This window comes from Athene noctua, chromosome 3 (genome assembly GCF_965140245.1).
Source record: "Athene noctua chromosome 3, bAthNoc1.hap1.1, whole genome shotgun sequence".
NCBI lineage: Eukaryota > Metazoa > Chordata > Aves > Strigiformes > Strigidae > Athene > Athene noctua.
In genome coordinates, this window is record NC_134039.1 from 60,901,659 (window position 1) to 60,925,160 (window position 23,502).

The following is a 23,502-nucleotide window of genomic DNA, read 5'->3' on the forward strand; positions in this document are numbered from 1 at the left end:
TAGGTCAACATTGAAGAAAGTGGCAACAGACTTAGTTAACTGGGTATGTTTGAATCTTCGTTGTTAGAATGGTCAATCAGCTTCCTTCAGTTTTGATTGTAATACATTGTCTGGTTGGAGGGTTTTTTTTAAGATTTGATTGTATAATCATCTAAGAATGACAGTCCACGAGTATAGAGACTCACCGGGACCGCACTCCCTTTTAACCTTGGAGGCAAGAGGTGACTGCACCACCACTTGAAGGAAACCAGCCGAATCGTGACTGTAGTCACGGGGTGGATTGTGTGGCAGGTGCACCTGATACCGAAAAGCCGGTCAAGGAAGAACTCGCTAAGACTCAGAATCAGAGTATTAGAAAGCAGGCATTCTTTATTGCAGCACTGGTGGCACGGGGGATCGCTCCTCCACAAGCGTGCACACCTTGGAACAAAAAGCAGCTCCTTTCTATGGTGCAAAGCGTTTACATATGCATTATAATTCGAGAATAGGGAGAGATATTACAATCAGTTTTGAGAAATCATTAACATAAATCCCGCCCCAAGTCCCTCTCTGTTGTGCCTGCGCAGTGGCTCCTGGTGGTCTTGGGCGGGGGTCTTCAGGATGAGGATTGAAGATTCCTCCTCTTCCTCTCATGACTTTTCACCCAGTTAGGTCTTTTCAGCATTTCCATAGTCATGACAACTCAGCATTCGTTGAGTCCCAATTCCTTATCTTGGGACTCAAGAGTTGCAGCTCCTTCCTTATCTCGAGAGCCCCTCCTGCTGAGAGCCCACCCTTTTATTGCATTATCCTGCCTGTCCAGCATCTCTCTTAGGTGTCCTGCATCCATTTTGTTAAGGTTCCTCACTTCACACCGCCCAATGAGAATAGGGCTTCTTGGCTGCTGAAGTGTAGCAGCTCCTGACTGCCTTTGCTCCCGGGGCTTCACGGTAGTTGGGGCCTTTGTCCAATGGGAGCCACTGTTGACTACAGGTCAGATTCGGCATGGGTATAAATGGAGTCCTCTGGGGAACCATTTTGAGTTCGTCCCCTGGAGCAGCAGCTGCAAGCGAGGAGTCTCCCCTTGGGTCAGGACGTTGCCCAAGGAAACTCCTCGAGGGGCCTTGGGTTGGGATGCTGCCCTGAGCAGGTCCACGAGGTTGAGAGCCCTCACTTGTCAGGTGAGTGGCAGAGCGTTTTGGTTTGTCGTTAAACCCTAGGACGTTGTTCTGTTCTCACCTCACAGACATTCAAACCTGTAATGTATGGAGAGCTAGTTAATTCTGTTAATTGTGTTAATAATGAATTTTTAATTTTTGGTTGTTTATATGAGCGCCTCCGTAACAAGTTCTAACTGTGAGCTCCAAACAAAGCAACTATGCATCAATAAACCAACAGGCAAGTGCAATGTGCTCAGAGATCCTTTTAATAGACTTAGAATTTATATTCAGACTTCAGTGAACATGTTTTCACACCTGAACCGTGGACGGGAAACCACTGACGTACAACACGAACAAAGTAATTTCCAGAGCCTTTTATTCAAATCAGATAATTTTTGGTTAAAACGTCACGGTACTCCTGTATTGCCCTGCTAAGGGGATCCTGGTCAACGTGGAAATGTTTTGAAGATCCACCAGTGGGTACCATGGGAGAAGCTCCGGCAGATCCAGTTTCAAGTCCAGCAGTGGCTGGGGAGAAAAGACACAAGATTCCTGGTGTTACTTTTACAGTAGACAGGCCCAGATAAGTCCCTGTTAAAAACATTACGGGTGGCTGGAGAGGCAACAGTCCAGAAAGAGATTGAAAAACTTCCAAGGGAACAGAACAGTGAAGGGGCTAGGCACAAAGGAAGAAGCACATTTTTTCCACATTTGCTTATCAGGCAACAGTATTTCTAAAGCTAGTGAAAGACATTCCAGAGGCTACCCATTGAACATCTTCATGGAACCCACAAATGACTCCTGCCTACGCCAGTGCTAAATTTAGTCCTCCGCAGAACTCTTCAACCTCAGGGGTCTGTTTTCCTTAAGCTTCAAACCAGTGATGTGCTGGAACACCACTCCTAAAAACCAGCTTCTGCATTTGCTGTGAAAACTTTGAGGGAATCTGCCTGTGAAGAGGCAAACCCACTTTGCACTGCGGTCAGGGCGGGACAAGTCTCCCAGCCTGGCACCTTCTCTCACCCTGGCATAACCCTTTTACCTCCATAAAAATACGTATTGAATGGAAGGAAACCCACCTTTGCCATCTTTCTCCAGCCACCCTTTTCCAGACAAGGTCCCCAAACCAACCAGACTCTACGACTCCTCGCAGATGCGCACTTATGTTCAAAACGCGCGTGGGGGCAGGGCAGCGGCCTTGTGTCCCTTTGGACACGTGGAAAGAGCTATGAAGCTACAGCTGAACGCCCTGTACGGTTAAAAGCATAAGGGAACAGAAGGAAATGCTCCCAGGGGCTACCTGCTTTGAAATAGCACCAGTCACTGGCAAAGCAGTGACTGTGGATGAACGATGATGGTGAAACAGGTGGAATTCCTCTTTGGACACCTGGCCTCATATTCTAGAAGATGCTTTAAGCTATGCATTACAAGCATTCAACTCATCTTATGTTTGCCGAAACACTACTGAATGCTCTTTTCCTAAAGAAGGGATATCTTTAGTCACCCACTCGATTCTTGCTTATTCAAAGACGACTGCAACATACCAGATACAAATACAAGCAATGAATATGAGACACAGCAAAAGGAAGAACCAACAATAGAGGAGGTGTGTGGTATGGTCTAGTGTGGAATGCAGTTGATGTAGGTGGGAGGAGAAGCAATGGCTGAGGTCTATAAAAATCTTGTCCACAATGTTTTGGTAAGCAGGAAGTTTTTGCTTCTGAGTCTAAACTGGAGAGCTAGCAGAAAAAACCCTGCGCTTAGCACAGGAACTTGACGGCTTTCGAGTCGATGTTTTCGAACTAGGAACAGTCATCTTTTTCCTTAATAATGCTCCTAACATAATGACACATTACCCTCTTCAAGTTCTTTTGTGATTTTTTCATCCAGTTCCCGCCGTATCTAGAATTATAGAGAAAATACACAGTTAATATTTCAACAGTTACATTTTTGTAAAATTAAAAGCCTAAAACATTCTTAAAACCCACACAGAGCATGTGACAAAATCTAAAGGCACCATCCCAAATAGAGACATCTTGGTTTGGGGTTTTAGTTTTGACGAAGAGAAACTCCTGGTCAGCCAGGCTGTAACATTCTTATGGCTGATCAGCATTAGCTGTAGCCCAAAACACTCTGTAACTCACCAGCTGGATTATAACTGGGCATTTAAAACTACACAGGAAGAAGGCACAGTGGAGTTATTACAGTGAAGGTATGGCTAAAGTCCCTCGCCAAATACATGAGCAGAATGTCAGCTACGTGCTGCGACACACAAATGTCATTCATAGGGACAAATCCACCTGAGACTGGCTTCTGCAGCGTCACAAGAGAAGAGGTGCAGAAGTAGCTACTGCAGGACTGACATACGCCACTGTATAGAAAAAAGCCTGCGCCAGTATTTTCCCCTCCACCTTAAGATGGAAAATTGAAAGAGCTCCTACAGATCACGCCAAGACTTTTCTTTCTTGTCATTGCAAATACCCTGACACGTGTATATAAAAATACAAAATCACACGCAGTATTTTCTTGCAAACTTTGGACTACGAAAAGATAGCAACAGCTACACAGCAAGTGCTGTGGGTTTTGTTACGTAACAGAAATCAGCTTAGATTACTACAAAGTCCAAGCACTATATGCTGCTGTTCACATTTGATGATACTTGTGACTCCTACGTTTTTTTCCATCAAGTCTGTGACCCACAGAAGTGAATTTCAAAAGAGATGCTTTACATCTTCCAGGCCTGTGATGGCCACGAAGATGCTGAAGGGCTTGGAGCCCGTGAGCTGTGTGGAAAGGCTGAGAGAGCTGCGACTGTTTCTTTACTGGAGTAGAGAATAGAGTCGAGTCTCCCAGCCTGGCACCTTCTCTCACCTTGGTAAAATCCATGAAAAAGGGTGAATTATCCTCTGCTTCTCTGTCAACAACAAACTAAAAGTCTCTGTCGGTTGTAAACAAGACCAGAGAGGACTTGAGGGGACTAAGTCCTACTGACAAAACTGCACTAGGCAGGAGAAATGCAGGTATATAAAAATGCCCCCAAACTACAAACAAAACCCCAGCTGACATCCGTAATTGGAGACCGGGGCAATGTCAAACCTAATTGTTCTTCAACTTCCTTGAGAGCCTGCTCAAGGCTGAGGGGTATTTTTTGGTTCTGTTTTTTCAGATCTTCAAAGTGAGGCCTCAAAAAACAGCACCGAAACCTAAAAGCATTCCCCAGCACAGCGATCCGTCACAAAATGCGAGACATATGAGGGACTTAGAAGTGAACAAATCCTTCTCACATTTTGTTCAACCAGCAGAATACATGAGGGATAGAACACTGACTTGAATAGAGAAGCTCCTCCAAGCCTCAGGCCTATGCTAGGTGGGAAGCAGATCACAACTACTGACATCTGGTTTCCAAATCTCATGGTATAACGTTACAATGTTCACCATTCGGTGAGGGATGGGCTATCACACCAACTGCTAATTACAGGGCATAATTTGACCAGAGGTAATGCAGAGGTTGCAGCACTGCTGGGCAATTGAAAGCTGTGAAGAGTTCCTGAGGAGCAGTTAACCTTAGCTTTTCACGTAATAACACACAAGCGGGAACTCAAAAACAAATCCCCTACACATAGTGTATGTCCCTCAGTGAAGTATAAAGTGAGAAGTTAATGCGATCCCGTTCACATCATGCTATTTTTGAAGCATCCCTGTGTTGGTACGAATGTACTAAAACAAGTTGCAGTGAAGAAACTGCTAAAATGAGGAACAGTGAAGAAGGAAAAGGTGTCTCAAACAAAGATGCCTGATGGAGCTTTGCATTCATCATAAAGTTAGCCCTTTTAAATAGGCCAGACGTACTGTACGTTAAAATTTAATGAAGACCTTAACTGGGAACGGTGTTCTTTTGTAGGGAAGAGTTTCTCTTGTAGAAGAACGCAATTACACAGTTCATTACTTAGATGTCAGCATTTTTTGGTCTTTTTGTCATGGAACCCTGGAAATTTGTTCAACCCCGATGACCAGCAGTCTTCACCTGTACCTCAGCTAGTTGTGTACTGGTTTGATGATTAGCAATTGCTTTGACATGTTAGACCATATGGTTTGGAGCGATGTATGGATTCTAACTTTAGGCTAAAAAAGGCACAAAGTTCCATGGATACCCTTTAGCAGCAGTTGAGAAGGGGATTTCAAAACACTTACCTTAGCCACAAAGTCTTCAACCCTTTTACTTGATGATAAAGGGTTCCCAGCTGGGCTTAGGCAGCTTCCTCCTAGGCTCAGACTTCTGTTCAGTGCCAAACTGTTGCCAAGCTGTCCCAGTTCAGTTGAATACAGAACTGGACTTGCAGCCAGGCCTCCACTGACAGTGCTGTTGGTGATTAAAGATTTGCTTCTGTGGCGCTCCTGCAGGAGCTTAGCGTTGGATTCTGCTAGTCTCTCATTAGCTCTGAAACGTTCAGAAGCATACAGAGAATTACCTTTGGTAGTAGCACTTTCGCAAAGCTATCCTGAAGGTCTTTTACCTGATTTCTGAAAGTGGAAGGGATTAAGGGCATCCAAAATGAGAACATAATTAGGTCTGAGTTTTTTTTGGAGAGCCTGTTTCTAAGAAGTCACCCTACCTGCAAGGAGCAGCAGGCGTTAGCAACGCTTAGGACTGCTCAGCATTAGGGCTCCAAAGCAATCTGTGAGTGCCATGTGTTTACCTAGCCTCTTCTGAAAGGTACGTCACCTGCGTAAGAACTCTGGGCTACCCTCCCTTTCCCAAGGAAAGTGCAAACTTCAGGCACACCGCTAAAATGGAAGCCAACAAAGATGGTTTTTTTTTTGGCTTCACAGAATCGAGTTGTGTTCTCTGAAGGGCCTACCCTTATTCAAGCAGCAAAGGACATGAAATTTATCTTTTCTGCCATACGCAGAACAAGAGGAGGAGATTATTAGAGACGGGCAAAAAGGCTGCCTGTTAAAACACCATCAAGTTTAAAAATACCCTATGAATGGCATGATTAGTGGTGCTGCTGCGGCTGCTGGAACACTAAAGAGAAAGGAAGACAGTTCTAAGGAAGCGGAAGGGTCTTAAGGCCCTTTCCTCACAAATATGCCATTTTATGCTTACATACATAATGCTGACCAGATGCAGAAGAGGGATTTTAGGAGGAAAATGCATGAGGAAAAAGTAGTATCTTATTACCAGTCCAAAAAAGCATGGACTTACCTTTCCAGTTTATCTTCTAGGCGTCTTCTAATTTTTACTTCCTCCAGATGCAGCTCTTTGTACCTTTCCGCTTCTGCCTGTGTGGATTCTTTCTGAAAAACACTTTCTTGTTGGGTGTTTTTTATCCTGTCCAATTCACATTCGAGATCTCGAATTCTTCGCTTTAGCTCGTTTCTCAGAGAAGCATGATGACTGGCTCTGATTTGTTCCTGTCTGTCCTGGGAGGCTGCCTGTGCCTGAAGCAGATAATGCACTTTCAACCACGGCAGAGAAAAAGAGAACTCTCGGGGCGGTCACTTGCACATACCCAATATCAAGGGCCCGGCTTTACTCAGCGAGGCAACTGTGCCTCCTCACCACCATCAGCAATCAAGGCCGAACCCTGGAAGTACTGTGTTAAATAAGTCTCTTCATGCAGAAGGAACCCCGCTCTTAGCCCTCTTAGTCATCAGAGCTACCAATGAAAGAACACTGTGTCTGTGGGACAGGGCATTTAGAAAAGGATTCCTCAAAGAAATTATGAGGATCCCTCACCTCCAGCCACCCTCCACCTCCCCCGCCGCAGCCTGAGTGACTTTGTCCTGAGCGCTTTCCCCCGTACCATGACAAAGCAGGACTGTATGTCTGGCCATGACAAACATGAAGTTGCAGCACCCATGCAAGGGTGAACAGCGAGAACAAGACCAGCGGGCAGCGATACCTCTCAAGAGCTGCAAAAGGAAATCTACCTCGGGCACGCTTTTGATTCGGGCACCTGCAGGCACATTACACACCCAGGGGAAAGCGCTCCTGCCCAACCACATTCGCTTCTCCCGCTGCCCTTCAGGAAAGTCAGAGGCACAGCACTAACACACAGAATCAGGCACCAAAACCAAAATATGAGAAAATGACGACGATAACAAAAGGATATGACAGACACTACAGACACAAATGAGAAAATCACTTACCTGCAAAATCAGATTGACTTCTTGCAGTTTTTGTCTTAGTTCTTGGCCAGCTCGTTCTTCTATCTCTTTTTTATATTGTTCTATTTGGCTATGATCCACCATGTTAGTCTCCAAATGGTGTTTCAGATTAGCCAGCTCTTCTTTCAGCTGGCATTTGCTCTTCTCCAGTTTTTCATGGTTCCCACGCATAGTGGACAACTCTTCTCGCAAAACCTGATTTTGTGCTTCCAGCTCCATGCATTTTTTAGACTCGATCTCCAGCTGCAGGGAAAGTTCACCAACCTGCAGACAGAAAAATAAAAATATTAAAAGGCACTCAGAGGCATCTAAAATTAGTCAATTCTGTGAAAATCCTTCAAGGGGCTGGCCATGGAGACCGTATTTGTCATCTGCTGACTCAGTATTAAAACCAAAGTGAAACCAGGCTCTTCTTTTAAAACAAGAACAGCTTGGACATCTTTTCTGATAGGATTCCTCAGGATTCCAGCCTTGCTCAGTTCTTCCGCAGTAGGTCACAGGCCAAGAGGTACCAAACTAGCAGCATTTCACCCATGGAGCTCGGCTGAAAAGCACTAGGGCTATTCCTCGGTGAGCTGCTCTTATGGTCACGGGAAATCAAACATGCCCATACCCAGCCACCTTCTGGTTTCATCCAAAACCACGTGTATCATGCTTGACGGGATTTTGTACACGCTGTCAACACAGTCAAAGCTTCATTACAGAACTGTAAGAAACAGATACTCTTACATTGTAAAGATTACGTTGAAGGATTTGTAAATAGTGGTGCAGAACACAGCGTTTACAGCAGTGGTGGAGGAAGACCACCTTTTTCTCTAGATCACAGATTTCTCTAGATCAAAGCTGCAGTTTATTTTCAAAAATTTGCAGGGAGTATCAGACTTTTATGAAGCCCCAGTGGGCACTACAGCTCTGTCCTCCTCTTCCCCCTCCAGAAAGACACCTTTTCTATACCTGTGGAACATAAACCACCATGTCCCGTCTTTTATTAAAAGAAAAGGGAGGAACCTAGCATAATAAACTCTTGAAAAACTCTCTAACAGCAAGCAGAAACTTTAGACTGATTTAGAACCACCTAAATGTAACGCGCTTCCCCATCATTCAGAATAACTCTTCCAACAGAAACAAAAAAACGCTACTAACTTCTGGACCGAAGATGAGCCACTGCAAAGGCATCTGACTCATTCTACAGTACCTTCTCAATACGAACCTAGCTCTGAACCATGGCTGCTCTGGCAGCAAAGCTGAGTAACAAGCAGAGAAGTAGTTAAAAGGTTACGTGCTACCGAACAGCCAGAGCAACCTCAAAAGCACTGCTGGGAACCCTCCTTCTGGGTCCCCGTAACAAGGTCAAGATGGGCTGAGACAGATACCAGTCCACAATAAGTTACAGCAGTTTTTCTGCGTCACCTCACTGCATCGTGCCCTGGGAAGCAACGACACCATTTAGAAAAGCAAAACCTGCACTGCCTCCTGCTCATCTCACGCCCAAGGTGGGGCTCAAGGGGTGATCTTGGGCAAAAGCCAACTTCGTACAGTTGTTCCGAGTTACGGCGGTGTTCCGTCCCTCTCTTCCCGAGCAGGAATTCATCTGTCGGCCCTAGAAGATGCTGCCACTGCCTCAGGCTGCAGCCAGGCCCGTGCCAGGCCACGTTGCTCTCAGCCCTGGCCCTCACCGCATGGCCACGATGTCCTGGTTCGACAGCAGACCTGCGCATCCCTATGGACTGGCCTGGTGATCTGCACTCTTGGCTGACCCCGCTCACCGTCACCGGACCTGTTCTGCTCTTCTTGGAGAGGGCCTGTGGGACTGCTCCCTGGCCCGTGACGTCACGCACCCCGCCAGCCTTGCTGCGACTCTCGGCTCTCTCTTCCTCTACAGGACAGCTTGCCCTTGATGTGCGCTGCACAGATACTGCTTTGCACATAATGTTTTCATCTTTGCCCGTAAGGATATGCCCACCAGGATGAGTTATAGTCATCTACTACGGTGACAGTAGAAGGAGCATCCAGAAAGGTCAGTCAGTTCCAAAATACAGCCAAGAAAATAAATCAGCAACAGGAAAAGAAGTATAAGGAAAGAGTAACACAGGTTTCAAAAGAGAAAGCACCACCACCGCCAAACCTCAAACAAAGCCGTGCTCACCTTTGTTCTTAATCTACCAATTTCATTGACTGTTTCAGAATATCTGTTCATCATTTCTCCCTGCAAATGAAGCTGGGACTCTGCCTCTCTCTCCTCATACACCCTGAGTTTCTTCATAGCTCTGTTCAGAAGCATCTTCAACCTGCACAGCAAATGGGTCAAGAAAACAATGAAGCAAAGGAACAATGGGCCTGTTTCACATGTTCTCAAGTAAACAGTGCAGACGTGCCTGCCTTCATCTTTAATGTGCTTGACACACCAGGAATTACTGAGACAAACCAGCATTCCCACACCACAAGTCACTTGTAGGGTCCAAATGTCACCTGAAAAGGGGAATAAAAGGCTTCCTTCCCTCCCAGGAAAGCCACAGGGCAATCTGCATTTGCAGTTCTTTAGTCACTACTGAAAACTACAGGTGTGTACAGAAGCACCTTGCAAGAACTAATTCAGGGGGCTTGAATTTGCTCAGGGTTACGTGCCCCTAGTTTTACACTGAACTGCAATAAAGCTTGGCTTGGGCTCAGGGATGCCTCTTCACCACACTAATCAGCCATACCTCTTACAGTCCTTCTGCAGTTTAATGTTTCTTTTCATTTCTTGATCCAGACGCAGTTTGACTGGGCGTTTCAACTCTACCAGCTTCTTCACTCTCTTTCTTTCACTCTCACACTTTCAAAACAGAAAAGATAGGTGACACAGAGAGCATAGGAACAGTGTCTCCATGCAGTACGTGCATCTAGCGTTCTCCACAGAGAAGCTGAAGTACATCTTGACAAAAAGGTGGACCCGTTTCTCCTGGGTATTGGCTAGGTGCCTGGAGAGTTTTCTGGGCTCACCTGTTCCAAGAGCTCAGCCTTTTCCCTGGCAAGCTGAGCAACACGCTCCTCAAGGTGGGATCTTGACTTCAACTGCTCTTCCCACATGCTGTGCAAGTCCTTGGATGTCACAGCTTGCTTTTGCATCTGTGAAAGCAACAGTGGCAAAAGAAAAAGCTAAGGTGACCGGAAAGACAGCGCTGCGGTAGAAAGCAGTAACTGAAATGGAAACAGGCCTGAGCTCTCCTCTCCCCGTCCAAGACCTGCAGGTGAGGCTAATGTGGAGTGTAAATCACACCTCAGGAAACACAACCAAGAACAGCAGTTGAAGCTGGTGGAAAGAATGAACGCTCCAGAAGCAACAAGACGAGGTTGAACCTTTGGGAGATGACACGCACACACACAGCCACCCTACCGCTTTCTTCTAAAGGTCCTCTGAAGGTCATGAAGATACGTACTTGAGAAAAATTCCTCCAGTGCCCACCACAGAAGATACCCTCCCCTCTCGGCCTCTGTAACAGCTGTACATCTCCTCAGAGCAAGGCAATGTTTTCAAATCGGCAATACTATTTATGCTTCTACCCAAAGGGACAAAGACTTGCCTAACAGATGGATCTGAGCGGAACGGAACTTGCTGACTTTGTTCAAGTACAAAGAATGCAAGGTGACTAGATGTTTTTAGTGGCACTCTGTACAGATCTACAGAAAGTCATGAAAACCTCAGGACAAAGGCTTAGACAAAAAATCCTCACCTCGGGCTATACAACCTTCTCTAGTGTCCTTACAGAGGAGGTGTAACGCTGGGTCTTACAACAGAAGCTAACACGGTCTCAAGCGCAAGCTGTGACAAAGCTGCAAAGGTAACACGGATCTCCCAAGTCCGGTCTCCTCTCTCAGCTTTCAGCCACAGACCTCCCTCCTGCCCACAACATCCATCGTGTGCCATGGTTTAACTCCAGTAGACAGCTAAGCACCACACAGCCACTTGCTCACTCCTTCCCGGTGGGATGTGGGAGAGAAATTGTCAGCCAAATGGTGCTGATGAGCACGAGTATCTTGTACACCACCACACAGATACAAAACACAGCAGCAGGGAACAAGGAGATTTACAGTCTTTTCCCCTGAGGGTACCTTGCTCTAAAACCAGAAAGGTATTTGCCAGCTGAACTGTGCCTGCACAGCCCACCTGATCTTTTCATCAGTTACCTGCACACAAGAAATTCAAAGACTACAACAGTCATTCACGGCAGCCAGTGACATACCTGCTGCTGGTGGTCCTCTGCAGCTGCTTGTGTTGTCCGTAAGCCAGTTATCAAGTCTTCCAGGCGGTTATGAACCTACAGAAGCATTGAAAAAAGCAAGAAGATGCACTGTGACTTGCCAGATGGAAGTTTACACCTCATTACAAAAAATAAGTATTACACACGCTTCTTCACCTCTTCATTCCTGTAGTATTTACACCCAGCACCAATGATCAAAACAGCCTTAGTTTGATGCCACTGCAACATTGTCAGCAATCATCCCCTCTGCCATTTATTTCAGGGAGAGAGAGCACCATGCGGGATACAAAGCATCTCCCATGGAAACAGGAAGGAGCAGCTTTTCACAGTACACCTGAAAACCATGGCCTGTTAAGCAAAGGGGAAGGACCAGCGCTGTGACTGCCTTCCCTCTTCTCTTGTCGGTGTCAGTACATCAAAGTTCAACTTTCATATGGAGTTATTTTCAAAATCTCTTCAGCACTAATTAACAACTCCAGTCATAACAAGAACCCTAGTTCACTGGTTACCATACAAAAATAATTTGCTTCATACAGGCCACAGACGAACACCTCACCTGAGCCAAAATTAACCACTGCGCAGAGGCAGTGGCAATTCCAAGGCTCACACTCAGTGCTGCAAATGATACCACATACATTCCTGTTCACTGTTTCACCAAAGCAATCACACAGCAAGTGGCCAAAGGAAAAGCAATTCTGCACAGCAAAGGCTCTGTGGAGTTTTTGCTCCAGCCTGATGATGCCAGACCGGCCTCCAACATGAAGCGCTTGGCATCAATATCCCCTGTGGATTTTCCACAAGTTAACTCGATGAATACCTTTAATGACACACATTGCAACAAGCGTCTGAAGTAGCATCTGATGTCACGACGGGTCTAAAGCAGACAGTAGTTACAGCAGCGTATTAGTGTCAGATCCTTACCTTTTAGAGCATTAAGTGGGACCTGCTATAGGAGTGTGGGAAAACGCTCAAAGCCAGAAAGCCGGGGAACGGGCCAGGAAAGCAGCCTGCTTCAGGCTATGTTCAGGAGAACGCAGGAACCAAGCTCCCCGAGGCTCTCCCGGAAAACCTCATCTTAAAATTTCCCCACAGAAATAGGTAACTAGGCTGACAAAAAGGGAAGCTTGTGATCAGCTTACTGAGGCAGAGGCTTGCAGGTCTCTCTGAAGGGCTTCAATCCTAGTGCTCTCTTGCTGGACTGTGGCTTCCAACCTGGCATTTTCAATTTCTAGGCTTAAAAAGAAATACAGGTCTTAATGTGGAAATCTACCAGAGCAGCAGTTCTGAAAAATCAGCGTGAAATAACATAATCTAAGACAAAAGCATCCTTCAGAGTCGTGTATTAACACGCTGTGAGGCAACAAGGCTACCCTGTCGCTCTCACACAATCCCAGAAAGCGACAGACGCCTTGCTTCACTGCGCTACTCTCTTACCGTCGCACGTGCCCTTCCAGTTGTTTTATAGTTACCCTGCAGGTCTTTGACTGTTACCTGACTTATGAAAGTGGAAGGGATTAAGGGCATCCAAAATGAGAACATAATTTGGTCTGAGTATTTTTTGGAGAGCCTGTTTCTAAGAAGTCACCCTACCTGCAGGGAGCAGCAGGCGTTAGCAACGCTTAGGACTGCTCAGCATTAGGGCTCCAAAGCAATCTGTGAGTGCCATGTGTTTACCTAGCCTCTTCTGAAAGGTACGTCACCTGCGTAAGAACTCTGGGCTACCCTCCCTTTCCCAAGGAAAGTGCAAACTTCAGGCACACCGCTAAAATGGAAGCCAACAAAGATGGTTTTTTTTTTGGCTTCACAGAATCGAGTTGTGTTCTCTGAAGGGCCTACCCTTATTCAAGCAGCAAAGGACATGAAATTTATCTTTTCTGCCATACGCAGAACAAGAGGAGGAGATTATTAGAGACGGGCAAAAAGGCTGCCTGTTAAAACACCATCAAGTTTAAAAATACCCTATGAATGGCATGATTAGTGGTGCTGCTGCGGCTGCTGGAACACTAAAGAGAAAGGAAGACAGTTCTAAGGAAGCGGAAGGGTCTTAAGGCCCTTTCCTCACAAATATGCCATTTTATGCTTACATACATAATGCTGACCAGATGCAGAAGAGGGATTTTAGGAGGAAAATGCATGAGGAAAAAGTAGTATCTTATTACCAGTCCAAAAAAGCATGGACTTACCTTTCCAGTTTATCTTCTAGGCGTCTTCTAATTTTTACTTCCTCCAGATGCAGCTCTTTGTACCTTTCCGCTTCTGCCTGTGTGGATTCTTTCTGAAAAATACTGTCTTGTTGGGTGTTTTGTATCCTGTCCAATTCACATTCGAGATCTCGAATTCTTTGGTTTAGCTCATTTGTCAGGGAGGCATGATGACTGGCTCTGATTTGTTCCTGTCTGTCCTGGGAGGCTGCCTGTGCCTGAAGCAGATAATGCACTTTCAACCACGGCAGAGAAAAAGAGAACTCTCGGGGCGGTCACTTGCACATACCCAATATCAAGGGCCCGGCTTTACTCAGCGAGGCAACTGTGCCTCCTCACCACCATCAGCAATCAAGGCCGAACCCTGGAAGTACTGTGTTAAATAAGTCTCTTCATGCAGAAGGAACCCCGCTCTTAGCCCTCTTAGTCATCAGAGCTACCAATGAAAGAACACTGTGTCTGTGGGACAGGGCATATAGAAAAGGATTCCTCAAAGAAATTATGAGGATCCCTCACCTCCAGCCACCCTCCACCTCCCCCGCCGCAGCCTGAGTGACTTTGTCCTGAGCGCTTTCCCCCGTACCATGACAAAGCAGGACTGTATGTCTGGCCATGACAAACATGAAGTTGCAGCACCCATGCAAGGGTGAACAGCGAGAACAAGACCAGCGGGCAGCGATACCTCTCAAGAGCTGCAAAAGGAAATCTACCTCGGGCACGCTTTTGATTCGGGCACCTGCAGGCACATTACACACCCAGGGGAAAGCGCTCCTGCCCAACCACATTCGCTTCTCCCGCTGCCCTTCAGGAAAGTCAGAGGCACAGCACTAACACACAGAATCAGGCACCAAAACCAAAATATGAGAAAATGACGACGATAACAAAAGGATATGACAGACACTACAGACACAAATGAGAAAATCACTTACCTGCAAAATCAGATTGACTTCTTGCAGTTTTTGTCTTAGTTCTTGGCCAGCTCGTTCTTCTATCTCTTTTTTATATTGTTCTATTTGGCTATGATCCACCATGTTAGTCTCCAAATGGTGTTTCAGATTAGCCAGCTCTTCTTTCAGCTGGCATTTGCTCTTCTCCAGTTTTTCATGGTTCCCACGCATAGTGGACAACTCTTCTCGCAAAACCTGATTTTGTGCTTCCAGCTCCATGCATTTTTTAGACTCGATCTCCAGCTGCAGGGAAAGTTCACCAACCTGCAGACAGAAAAATAAAAATATTAAAAGGCACTCAGAGGCATCTAAAATTAGTCAATTCTGTGAAAATCCTTCAAGGGGCTGGCCATGGAGACCGTATTTGTCATCTGCTGACTCAGTATTAAAACCAAAGTGAAACCAGGCTCTTCTTTTAAAACAAGAACAGCTTGGACATCTTTTCTGATAGGATTCCTCAGGATTCCAGCCTTGCTCAGTTCTTCCGCAGTAGGTCACAGGCCAAGAGGTACCAAACTAGCAGCATTTCACCCATGGAGCTCGGCTGAAAAGCACTAGGGCTATTCCTCGGTGAGCTGCTCTTATGGTCACGGGAAATCAAACATGCCCATACCCAGCCACCTTCTGGTTTCATCCAAAACCACGTGTATCATGCTTGACGGGATTTTGTACACGCTGTCAACACAGTCAAAGCTTCATTACAGAACTGTAAGAAACAGATACTCTTACATTGTAAAGATTACGTTGAAGGATTTGTAAATAGTGGTGCAGAACACAGCGTTTACAGCAGTGGTGGAGGAAGACCACCTTTTTCTCTAGATCACAGATTTCTCTAGATCAAAGCTGCAGTTTATTTTCAAAAATTTGCAGGGAGTATCAGACTTTTATGAAGCCCCAGTGGGCACTACAGCTCTGTCCTCCTCTTCCCCCTCCAGAAAGACACCTTTTCTATACCTGTGGAACATAAACCACCATGTCCCGTCTTTTATTAAAAGAAAAGGGAGGAACCTAGCATAATAAGCACTTGAAAAACTCTCTAACAGCAAGCAGAAACTTTAGACTGATTTAGAACCACCTAAATGTAACGCGCTTCCCCATCATTCAGAATAACTCTTCCAACAGAAACAAAAAAACGCTACTAACTTCTGGACCGAAGATGAGCCACTGCAAAGGCATCTGACTCATTCTACAGTACCTTCTCAATACGAACCTAGCTCTGAACCATGGCTGCTCTGGCAGCAAAGCTGAGTAACAAGCAGAGAAGTAGTTAAAAGGTTACGTGCTACCGAACAGCCAGAGCAACCTCAAAAGCACTGCTGGGAACTCTCCTTCTGGGTCCCCGTGACAAGGTCAAGATGGGCTGAGACAGATACCAGTCCACAATAAGTTACAGCAGTTTTTCTGCGTCACCTCACTGCATCGTGCCCTGGGAAGCAACGACACCATTTAGAAAAGCAAAACCTGCACTGCCTCCTGCTCATCTCACGCCCAAGGTGGGGCTCAAGGGGTGATCTTGGGCAAAAGCCAACTTTGTACAGTTGTTCCGAGTTACGGCGGTGTTCCGTCCCTCTCTTCCCGAGCAGGAATTCATCTGTCGGCCCTAGAAGATGCTGCCACTGCCTCAGGCTGCAGCCAGGCCCGTGCCAGGCCACGTTGCTCTCAGCCCTGGCCCTCACCGCATGGCCACGATGTCCTGGTTCGACAGCAGACCTGCGCATCCCTATGGACTGGCCTGGTGATCTGCACTCTTGGCTGACGCCGCTCACCGTCACCGGACCTGTTCTGCTCTTCTTGGAGAGGGCCTGTGGGACTGCTCCCTGGCCCGTGATGTCACGCACCCCGCCAGCCTTGCTGCGACTCTCGGCTCTCTCTTCCTCTACAGGACAGCTTGCCCTTGATGTGCGCTGCACAGATACTGCTTTGCACATAATGTTTTCATCTTTGCCCGTAAGGATATGCCCACCAGGATGAGTTATAGTCATCTGCTACGGTGACAGTAGAAGGAGCATCCAGAAAGGTCAGTCAGTTCCAAAATACAGCCAAGAAAATAAATCAGCAACAGGAAAAGAAGTATAGAATAACAGGTTTCAAAAGAGAAAGCACCACCACCGCCAAACCTCAAACAAAGCCGTGCTCACCTTTGTTCTTAATCTACCAATTTCATTGACCGTTTCAGAATCGCCGTTCTTCATTTCTCCCTGCAAATGAAGCTGGGACTCTGCCTCTCTCTCCTCATACACCCTGAGTTTCTTCATAGCTCTGTCCAGAAGCGTCTTCAACCTGCACAGCAAATGGGTCAAGAAAACAATGAAGCAAAGGAATAATGGGCCTGTTTCACATGTTCTCAAGTAAACAGTGCAGACGTGCCTGCCTTCATCTTTAATGTGCTTGACATACCAGGAATTACTGAGACAAACCAGCATTCCCACACCACAAGTCACTTGTAGGGTCCAAATGTCACCTGAAAAGGGGAATAAAAGGCTTCCTTCCCTCCCAGGAAAGCCACAGGGCAATCTGCATTTGCAGTTCTTTTGTCAACTACTGAAAACTACAGGTGTGTACAGAAGCACCTTGCAAGAACTAATTCAGGGGGCTTGAATTTGCTCAGGGTTACGTGCCCCTAGTTTTACACTGAACTGCAATAAAGCTTGGCTTGGGCTCAGGGATACCTCTTCACCACACTAAACAGCCATACCTCTTACAATCCTTCTGCAGTTCAGTGTTTCTTTTCATTTCTTGATCCAGACGCAGTTCGACTGGGAGTTTCAACTCTACCAGCTTCTTCACTCTCTTTCTTTCACTCTCACACTTTCAAAACAGAAAAGATAGGTGACACAGAGAGCATAGGAACAGTGTCTCCATGCAGTACGTGCATCTAGCGTTCTCCACAGAGAAGCTGCAGTACATCTCGACAAAAAGGTGGACCCGTTTCTCCTGGGTATTGGCTAGGTGCCTGGAGAGTTTTCTGGGCTCACCTGTTCCAAGAGCTCAGCCTTTTCCCTGGCAAGCTGAGCAACACGCTCCTCAAGGTGGGATCTTGACTTCAACTGCTCTTCCCACATGCTGTGCAAGTCCTTGGATGTCACAGCTTGCTTTTGCATCTGTGAAAGCAACAGTGGCAAAAGAAAAAGCTAAGGTGACCGGAAAGACAGCGCTGCGGTAGAAAGCAGTAACTGAAATGGAAACAGGCCTGAGCTCTCCTCTCCCCGTCCAAGACCTGCAGGTGAGGCTAATGCGGAGTGTAAATCACACCTCAACAAGTGTCTGAAGTAGCATCTGATGTCACGACGGGTCTAAAGCAGACAGTAGTTACAGCAGCGTATTAGTGTCAGATCCTTACCTTTTAGAGCATTAAGCTGCTATAGGAATGTGGGAAAATGCTCAAAACCAGAAAGCCGGGGAACGGGCCAGGAAAGCAGCCTGCTTCAGCCTATGTTCAGGAGACGCAGGAACCAAGTTCCCCGAGGCTCTCCCGGAAAACCTCATCTTAAAATTTCCCCACAGAAATAGGTAACTAGGCTGACAAAAAGGGAAGCTTGTGATCAGCTTACTGAGGCAGAGGCTTGCAGGTCTCTCTGAAGGGCTTCAATCTTAGTGCTCTCTTGCTGGACTGTGGCTTCCAACCTGGCATTTTCAATTTCTAGGCTTAAAAAGAAATACAGGTCTTAATGTGGAAATCTACCAGAGCAGCAGTTCTGAAAAAAACAGCGTGAAATAACATAATCTAAGACAAAAGCATCCTTCAGAGTCGTGTATTAACTCGCTGTGAGGCAACAAGGCTACCCTGTCGCTCTCACACAATCCCAGAAAGCGACAGACACCTTGCTTCACTGCGCTACTCTCTTACCGTTGTACATGCTCTTCCAGTTGTTTTATAGTAGCATTATTCCTAGAAGATGCCAACAGGAGGTCCTGCAGTTCCTGGGAAGAAGCGATGACTTCCCTTTCCTTATTATCCAAGGCCGTCTTCAAGTCGCAAACAAAATGCTCAGACTGCAGATGCTGTTCTTCCAGCTCCTGCAACTGTAAAATCACAGCAGGAGTCTGCAGTCATGAGGTGAGCTTTTCTAGAGAGGAGTCACCTGCTGCTGCAGAATTCAAGTACTGCATATAGCTGTGCATAGCTGCAACCCAACGTAATGCAATCATTTCAAGTCCGTTCAAACCCTCACTCCTACTAGCAAACGAAGACAAACTGTGTTACTGCATCAGCCTTTATACTGGCCTCTGCCATCCCTGCCGTGGGCGCTACAGCACGGCTCTAAGCACCGACACGGCCCTGCCACCCTTTCAGTGACTCGTGACACTCCTTGTATCCACCTGTTTGCTCCTCCATGAAGACACAAATTAAAAAGTTCATCCTTCTCCTAAGGTGACTTCCCGCCTCCCTCACAGGGAGGTGAAGATGATTTTTCTTTCTGAGCTCTGAGGCCTCTATACTTCGGTTTTTGTAAGAACACTGCAAAAGGTGGTCCCCGCCTCAGAAAGTAGCTTACAGGCCACTTGCAATAAAGCTGCTTAAGGCAGGCAAATAACTGCAGGGCCAAGGAAGGGGGAAAAAAGATGCTGAGATGCTGCTTTGCATATACAGTGCAAACATCTCACCTGCAAATGAGCTCTGCTTCTTGCTTAGTTCAATCCAGATGGTTCTGTCACCTGTACTATTCAAAACCCCCAAAACCCAAACCCTAACAACTCTTTAGAAGTTCCTTCAACCATGAAGAAGGTCCCCAGTGTGCTACACACTGTGCACCCAAAGCAGAGACAATGACCTCACACGTATTTAGCAAGCTACAACTCAGGATCATCTGTTGTGTACAGGGCACGATAAAGAAAGAATGCAATATCCTGACCAGGGAAATCGTGCCTCAGAGCAGAGGCGATTTCTGAGAGAACAAACTGCTCTGTTCATACCTAGCCACCAGAAGGCTGCTCCTAACACACCGCCTTGCCTCTCCAGCTTGTGAGCAGTTCCCCGAAGGGCCAGCTGTGTTTATCACCAGGGGAGTTGAGGAAGAAGGGAAGAGAAGGGACATTGCTGCAATACTACCCCAGAGCCTGAACAAGAGCTTCTGCTGTGGGCTTGAGGAGCAAGACTGTCTCCTACTTGCCACAGAAGCCAGCCGGCTTTTTTGATGGTTCAGGTAACACTATCTTGCACACTGGAAGGGGAAGACGAGGCCACCGGCCTGAAGGTTTCACTGGCTGCATGAACAATGTCAGGCAATCCTTGTTAACTTCCTTAGACCTCTTTGCTACTGGCTCCCAGAATACTCTTTTGTCCTTTTTGACGATGTACAGGAAGAAACAGTCACCCACAGGTTTATTCCTATAGTGACAGGCTTTCCATACCTCAGCTTTAACTCTGTCCAATTCCTTCTGCAAGTGCAGGTTGTCTTCCTCCAGACCACTGTAGCCCTGTGTAGTAACGTCCAAGGAAGCTTCTGACACTGATTGATTTTCAAGAGCATCAGGAAGCTCCTGCTGCTGCCGTGCGACCCAGTCCTAAAGAAATGTTGATACGTGAGCGCAAAGAATTTGATGAGAACATGAGAATATGAGGTGTGCTTTTACTTCTCAGGTTACGTAGTTAGGTCATTCCAGGTGAATTCAAAGAACAGAAATGTTGCCCGTCACCAGCAGGCACCTGCAAAACTGATGAGCCCTGTCCATCTTTCTCAGCTGAGCACCTCCAGGCTACAGGGGAAGCAGGGGCAACTTCACTGCTTCTGTGCTATATGGGAAATGAAGCTCAGAGGCCAGTCGCTGTGAGACCCAGGTCATTAGCTTGACCTGCCTTTGTCCCCGTCCTAAATGAAAAAGTGGCCTAGAGCACAAGCATTTCAAGGGCCCCCAGTGACAAATGTGTGGCGGGAGCGGCAGAAGAGGTCAACGAGCCCATAGGCAAGTAAGCCCAAAGGGGAGTGAACCAAGGGGGACCCCACCGCATCTCTCACAGAAAGGACCTCAAAATCCCCAGACGATTCTTCATCTTCCTCTCGCTCTGGCCGTCCCGCTGGCATGGCACCTACAAAAGAGGGGAGAAGCGACACACTGTGAGTGTTTACCTCACTGTGCTATTTCCCATCATCCAGGCCCAGCATCCAAAAGACGGGGAAGGGTTCTACTACAGGTCATTGCAATTCTCCTCACTGTCTCTTCCACAGTTAAGGATCCTACCTCCTCTGTCCTGAGCAAGGGCAGCCCGGGTAGGGTCAACAGTCCTCACAGGGTAGGGGCTGCTGAGAACTGACTTGTCTTCTGCACCACCTGCAGAAGATTCTTCCGTGTTTTTGCCATCCGTTGTTTCCAGCAGTAGCTTGCTGAAGATATATACACAAAGAGAGGAGATAGAGTCGGTAAAAACAACCACATCTTTGCATACACGCTTGACTAGGACAGCAACAGCCATTCCTTTCCCAGCCTCTCCATTTTCGATGCCAACTGAGAAATGGTAACACACACACCCACCCCCACACACCCCTCGTGTCGCGGTACTCGTGCACTGCTATTACACGAGGAAATACTTGCTGCAGGCACATTCATTCTCTACATGCATATTGGTATCTGTGAAGCACTTCAGCCCCGCTGGCTCCTTATTTTTCGAAACTCATTCGCACGCCTCTCATCAGTCACACTTGCAGACAACTAGGGAGACCTATGTGCCGTTTTGACAAAGCCCTCACCTTTCACGCTGCTCTCGAGCATGCCCGTCAGCTCCTTTTTTCTGACGAAGCCTTTCCACCTTCTCCTGGTATTTGGAGAGAGCAAGATGAAGGGGGGTATATCCCTCCTGAAAGGAGAAAGAACCTTGGTCAGAAAAACACTGCCAAGTTCAGCACCTTCTCGAAAGAGCAGCTTTACCCAAACGCCAAGGTTACCTGGTTCTGAGCATCAGCATTGGCATGATACTCAAGTAGCAGCCCTGCTACAGCTGTATTAGCAGCCAGGTGAAGGGCAGTGTTGCCGTCAGCGTCTGCCACATTTGGGTCGGCACCATGTTCTAGTAGAATAGCCACACATTCTTCTTGCTGGCACTCTGCTGCCTGGGAGCAACACACAAAAAGGGAAAGACTGCCAACATTTACGTTTCACTCTGCCACAACTCGCCTAGCTTCTGAACGCTGGCAAAGAAGAGCATCTTCAAAGACTAGCAAGCATTTGCCTATTCCACGTCGATCACAACATGCCTGTTTCTACACAGGTCCGTGCAAAGTATCCTGCCAGACACCTCTCACTGACTGGACAGTCGATAAGCCCTGCTTTCAAGAGCATAACATATTCCACATACCTTCATCAGTGGCGATCTCCCGAAATTGTCAACAAGGTTCAGCTGGCAGTTCTCTTGCACTAGGAATCTGACGACATCTGCATGGCCGTTTGCACAAGCGAGATGCAGAGGTGTCCTAAAAATTAAACACAAGCTTAAACGAGACAATGAAAGAACCAGAGCTGTGTCGCCACCCAGCCCTGGGGACCCTCTGCCCAGGCTCTGCTCCTCCCGCTTGCTGCTGCTGCAGTCCTGCAGTGACCACCCACAGGGCAGAAGAGAACTGCTGATACCTGAACAGCTGCAAAACCACCCTGCAGGGAGACCATGACCCAGCAGCAGGTCAGTCAGTAGCACGCACTTCCAACAGCACTCGAGCTGACCCGGCAGCTACAAGCAATGAAAAAGCTCTGGTGTGCGCCCTCCCAGTGGACAGGGCAAAGCTCACTTTCCAAGCCATGAGCTTGGATGGGATCCCGCACAAAGCCTTAAGGGGGGACGCTTCCACGTGGCACCCAAAAGCTGCCAGGGGAGGGAGGGGGTTGTTTGCGCCATGCTGATGCTCCTGTGGGATCAGTAGGCTCTGCGTTTTAACACACTCCTTGTGCTTGAGAGAGAGGTGCCAAGGACTGGCAGAGCGTAGCTCAGAACCTCCCGTAGCCACACCTGCCAGAAGCAGCCAAGGCATCCCATCAGCAGCCCACAGCCCTCACCGATTCTCCTTGTCTTGCCTGTCGAAGCCAACTCTCTTCAGCCACCAGCGCCACCGCCTCAGCCAGGCCAGGTCACCACGGGCAGCCATGCGGTGCAGCCTGCCCAGGTCCTTCTCCTGGAGCTCATAGGCACTGGTGGCGCTGGCGCAGGGCTGCCGCAGAGTGCTGCCGGAGGGCGACTCCTGCCGCTTCTTGTTGAAGAGGCCCACGACCCTCTCCACGCTGTGGTGCACGCTGCGGTACATGCTGCAGTGTGGGCACAGCACCGCTGGGAGCGACCGGCAGCCGGAGGCACCTGGTGGATTCTGTCGAGCCCTGGGCGAGGACGAGGAGGAGGAGGAGGAGGAGGAGGAGGAAGAGGAAGGCTCCCAGGGGCCCTGGGGAGAGGGGGCTGTGCCCCAATAGGGACAGTGACAGGGCGCCCCGAGGCAGGGGCCTTGGCTGCTCCTGCCTGGCGCTTGCCTCTGACAAAAAGGCAGCCTGAATTTCCTGCAGTGTGGCGAAAATCGAGGGTCCCGTCTCACCGTGCTGGCGACGGCTGCTCACCCCCTGCACAGAACCACAAAGTGGCTAAGGTCCTCTGTCCAGGCCCTCTGTTTGGGCAGGGTTACTTAGCAACGGTGTTCCAGGACAACGTCCAGCCAGCTTTTGTCCAGGCCCTCTGTTTGGGCAGGGTTACCTAGCAACGGTGTTCCAGGACAACGTCCAACCAGCTTTTGAGTATCTGCCAGCATGGAGATGCCCCAGCCTTCCCAGGCAAGTGGTGCCAGTGCTGCCACTCTCAGTCAAAACGTGTTTCCTGATGCTCAGAGGGAACTTC

General features: G+C 47.7%; 1 long non-coding RNA gene across 2 annotated transcripts; it reads right to left on the reverse strand.

Moving 5' to 3' along the window:
- Positions 1-354: 354 nt before the first annotated feature.
- On the reverse strand, positions 355-3,953 carry LOC141958693 (uncharacterized). Of its 2 annotated transcripts, XR_012633309.1 has the most exons (3): positions 2,996-3,096; positions 1,455-1,667; positions 355-1,235 (listed from the first exon to the last, which is right to left on the reverse strand). It is a non-coding gene; the product is annotated as an uncharacterized LOC141958693 (long non-coding RNA). The 2 variants fall into 2 exon arrangements; XR_012633308.1 differs by lacking the exon at positions 355-1,235 and having other exon boundaries at positions 1,390-1,667; positions 2,996-3,953.
- Between the last annotated feature and the right edge of the window lie 19,549 nt (positions 3,954-23,502).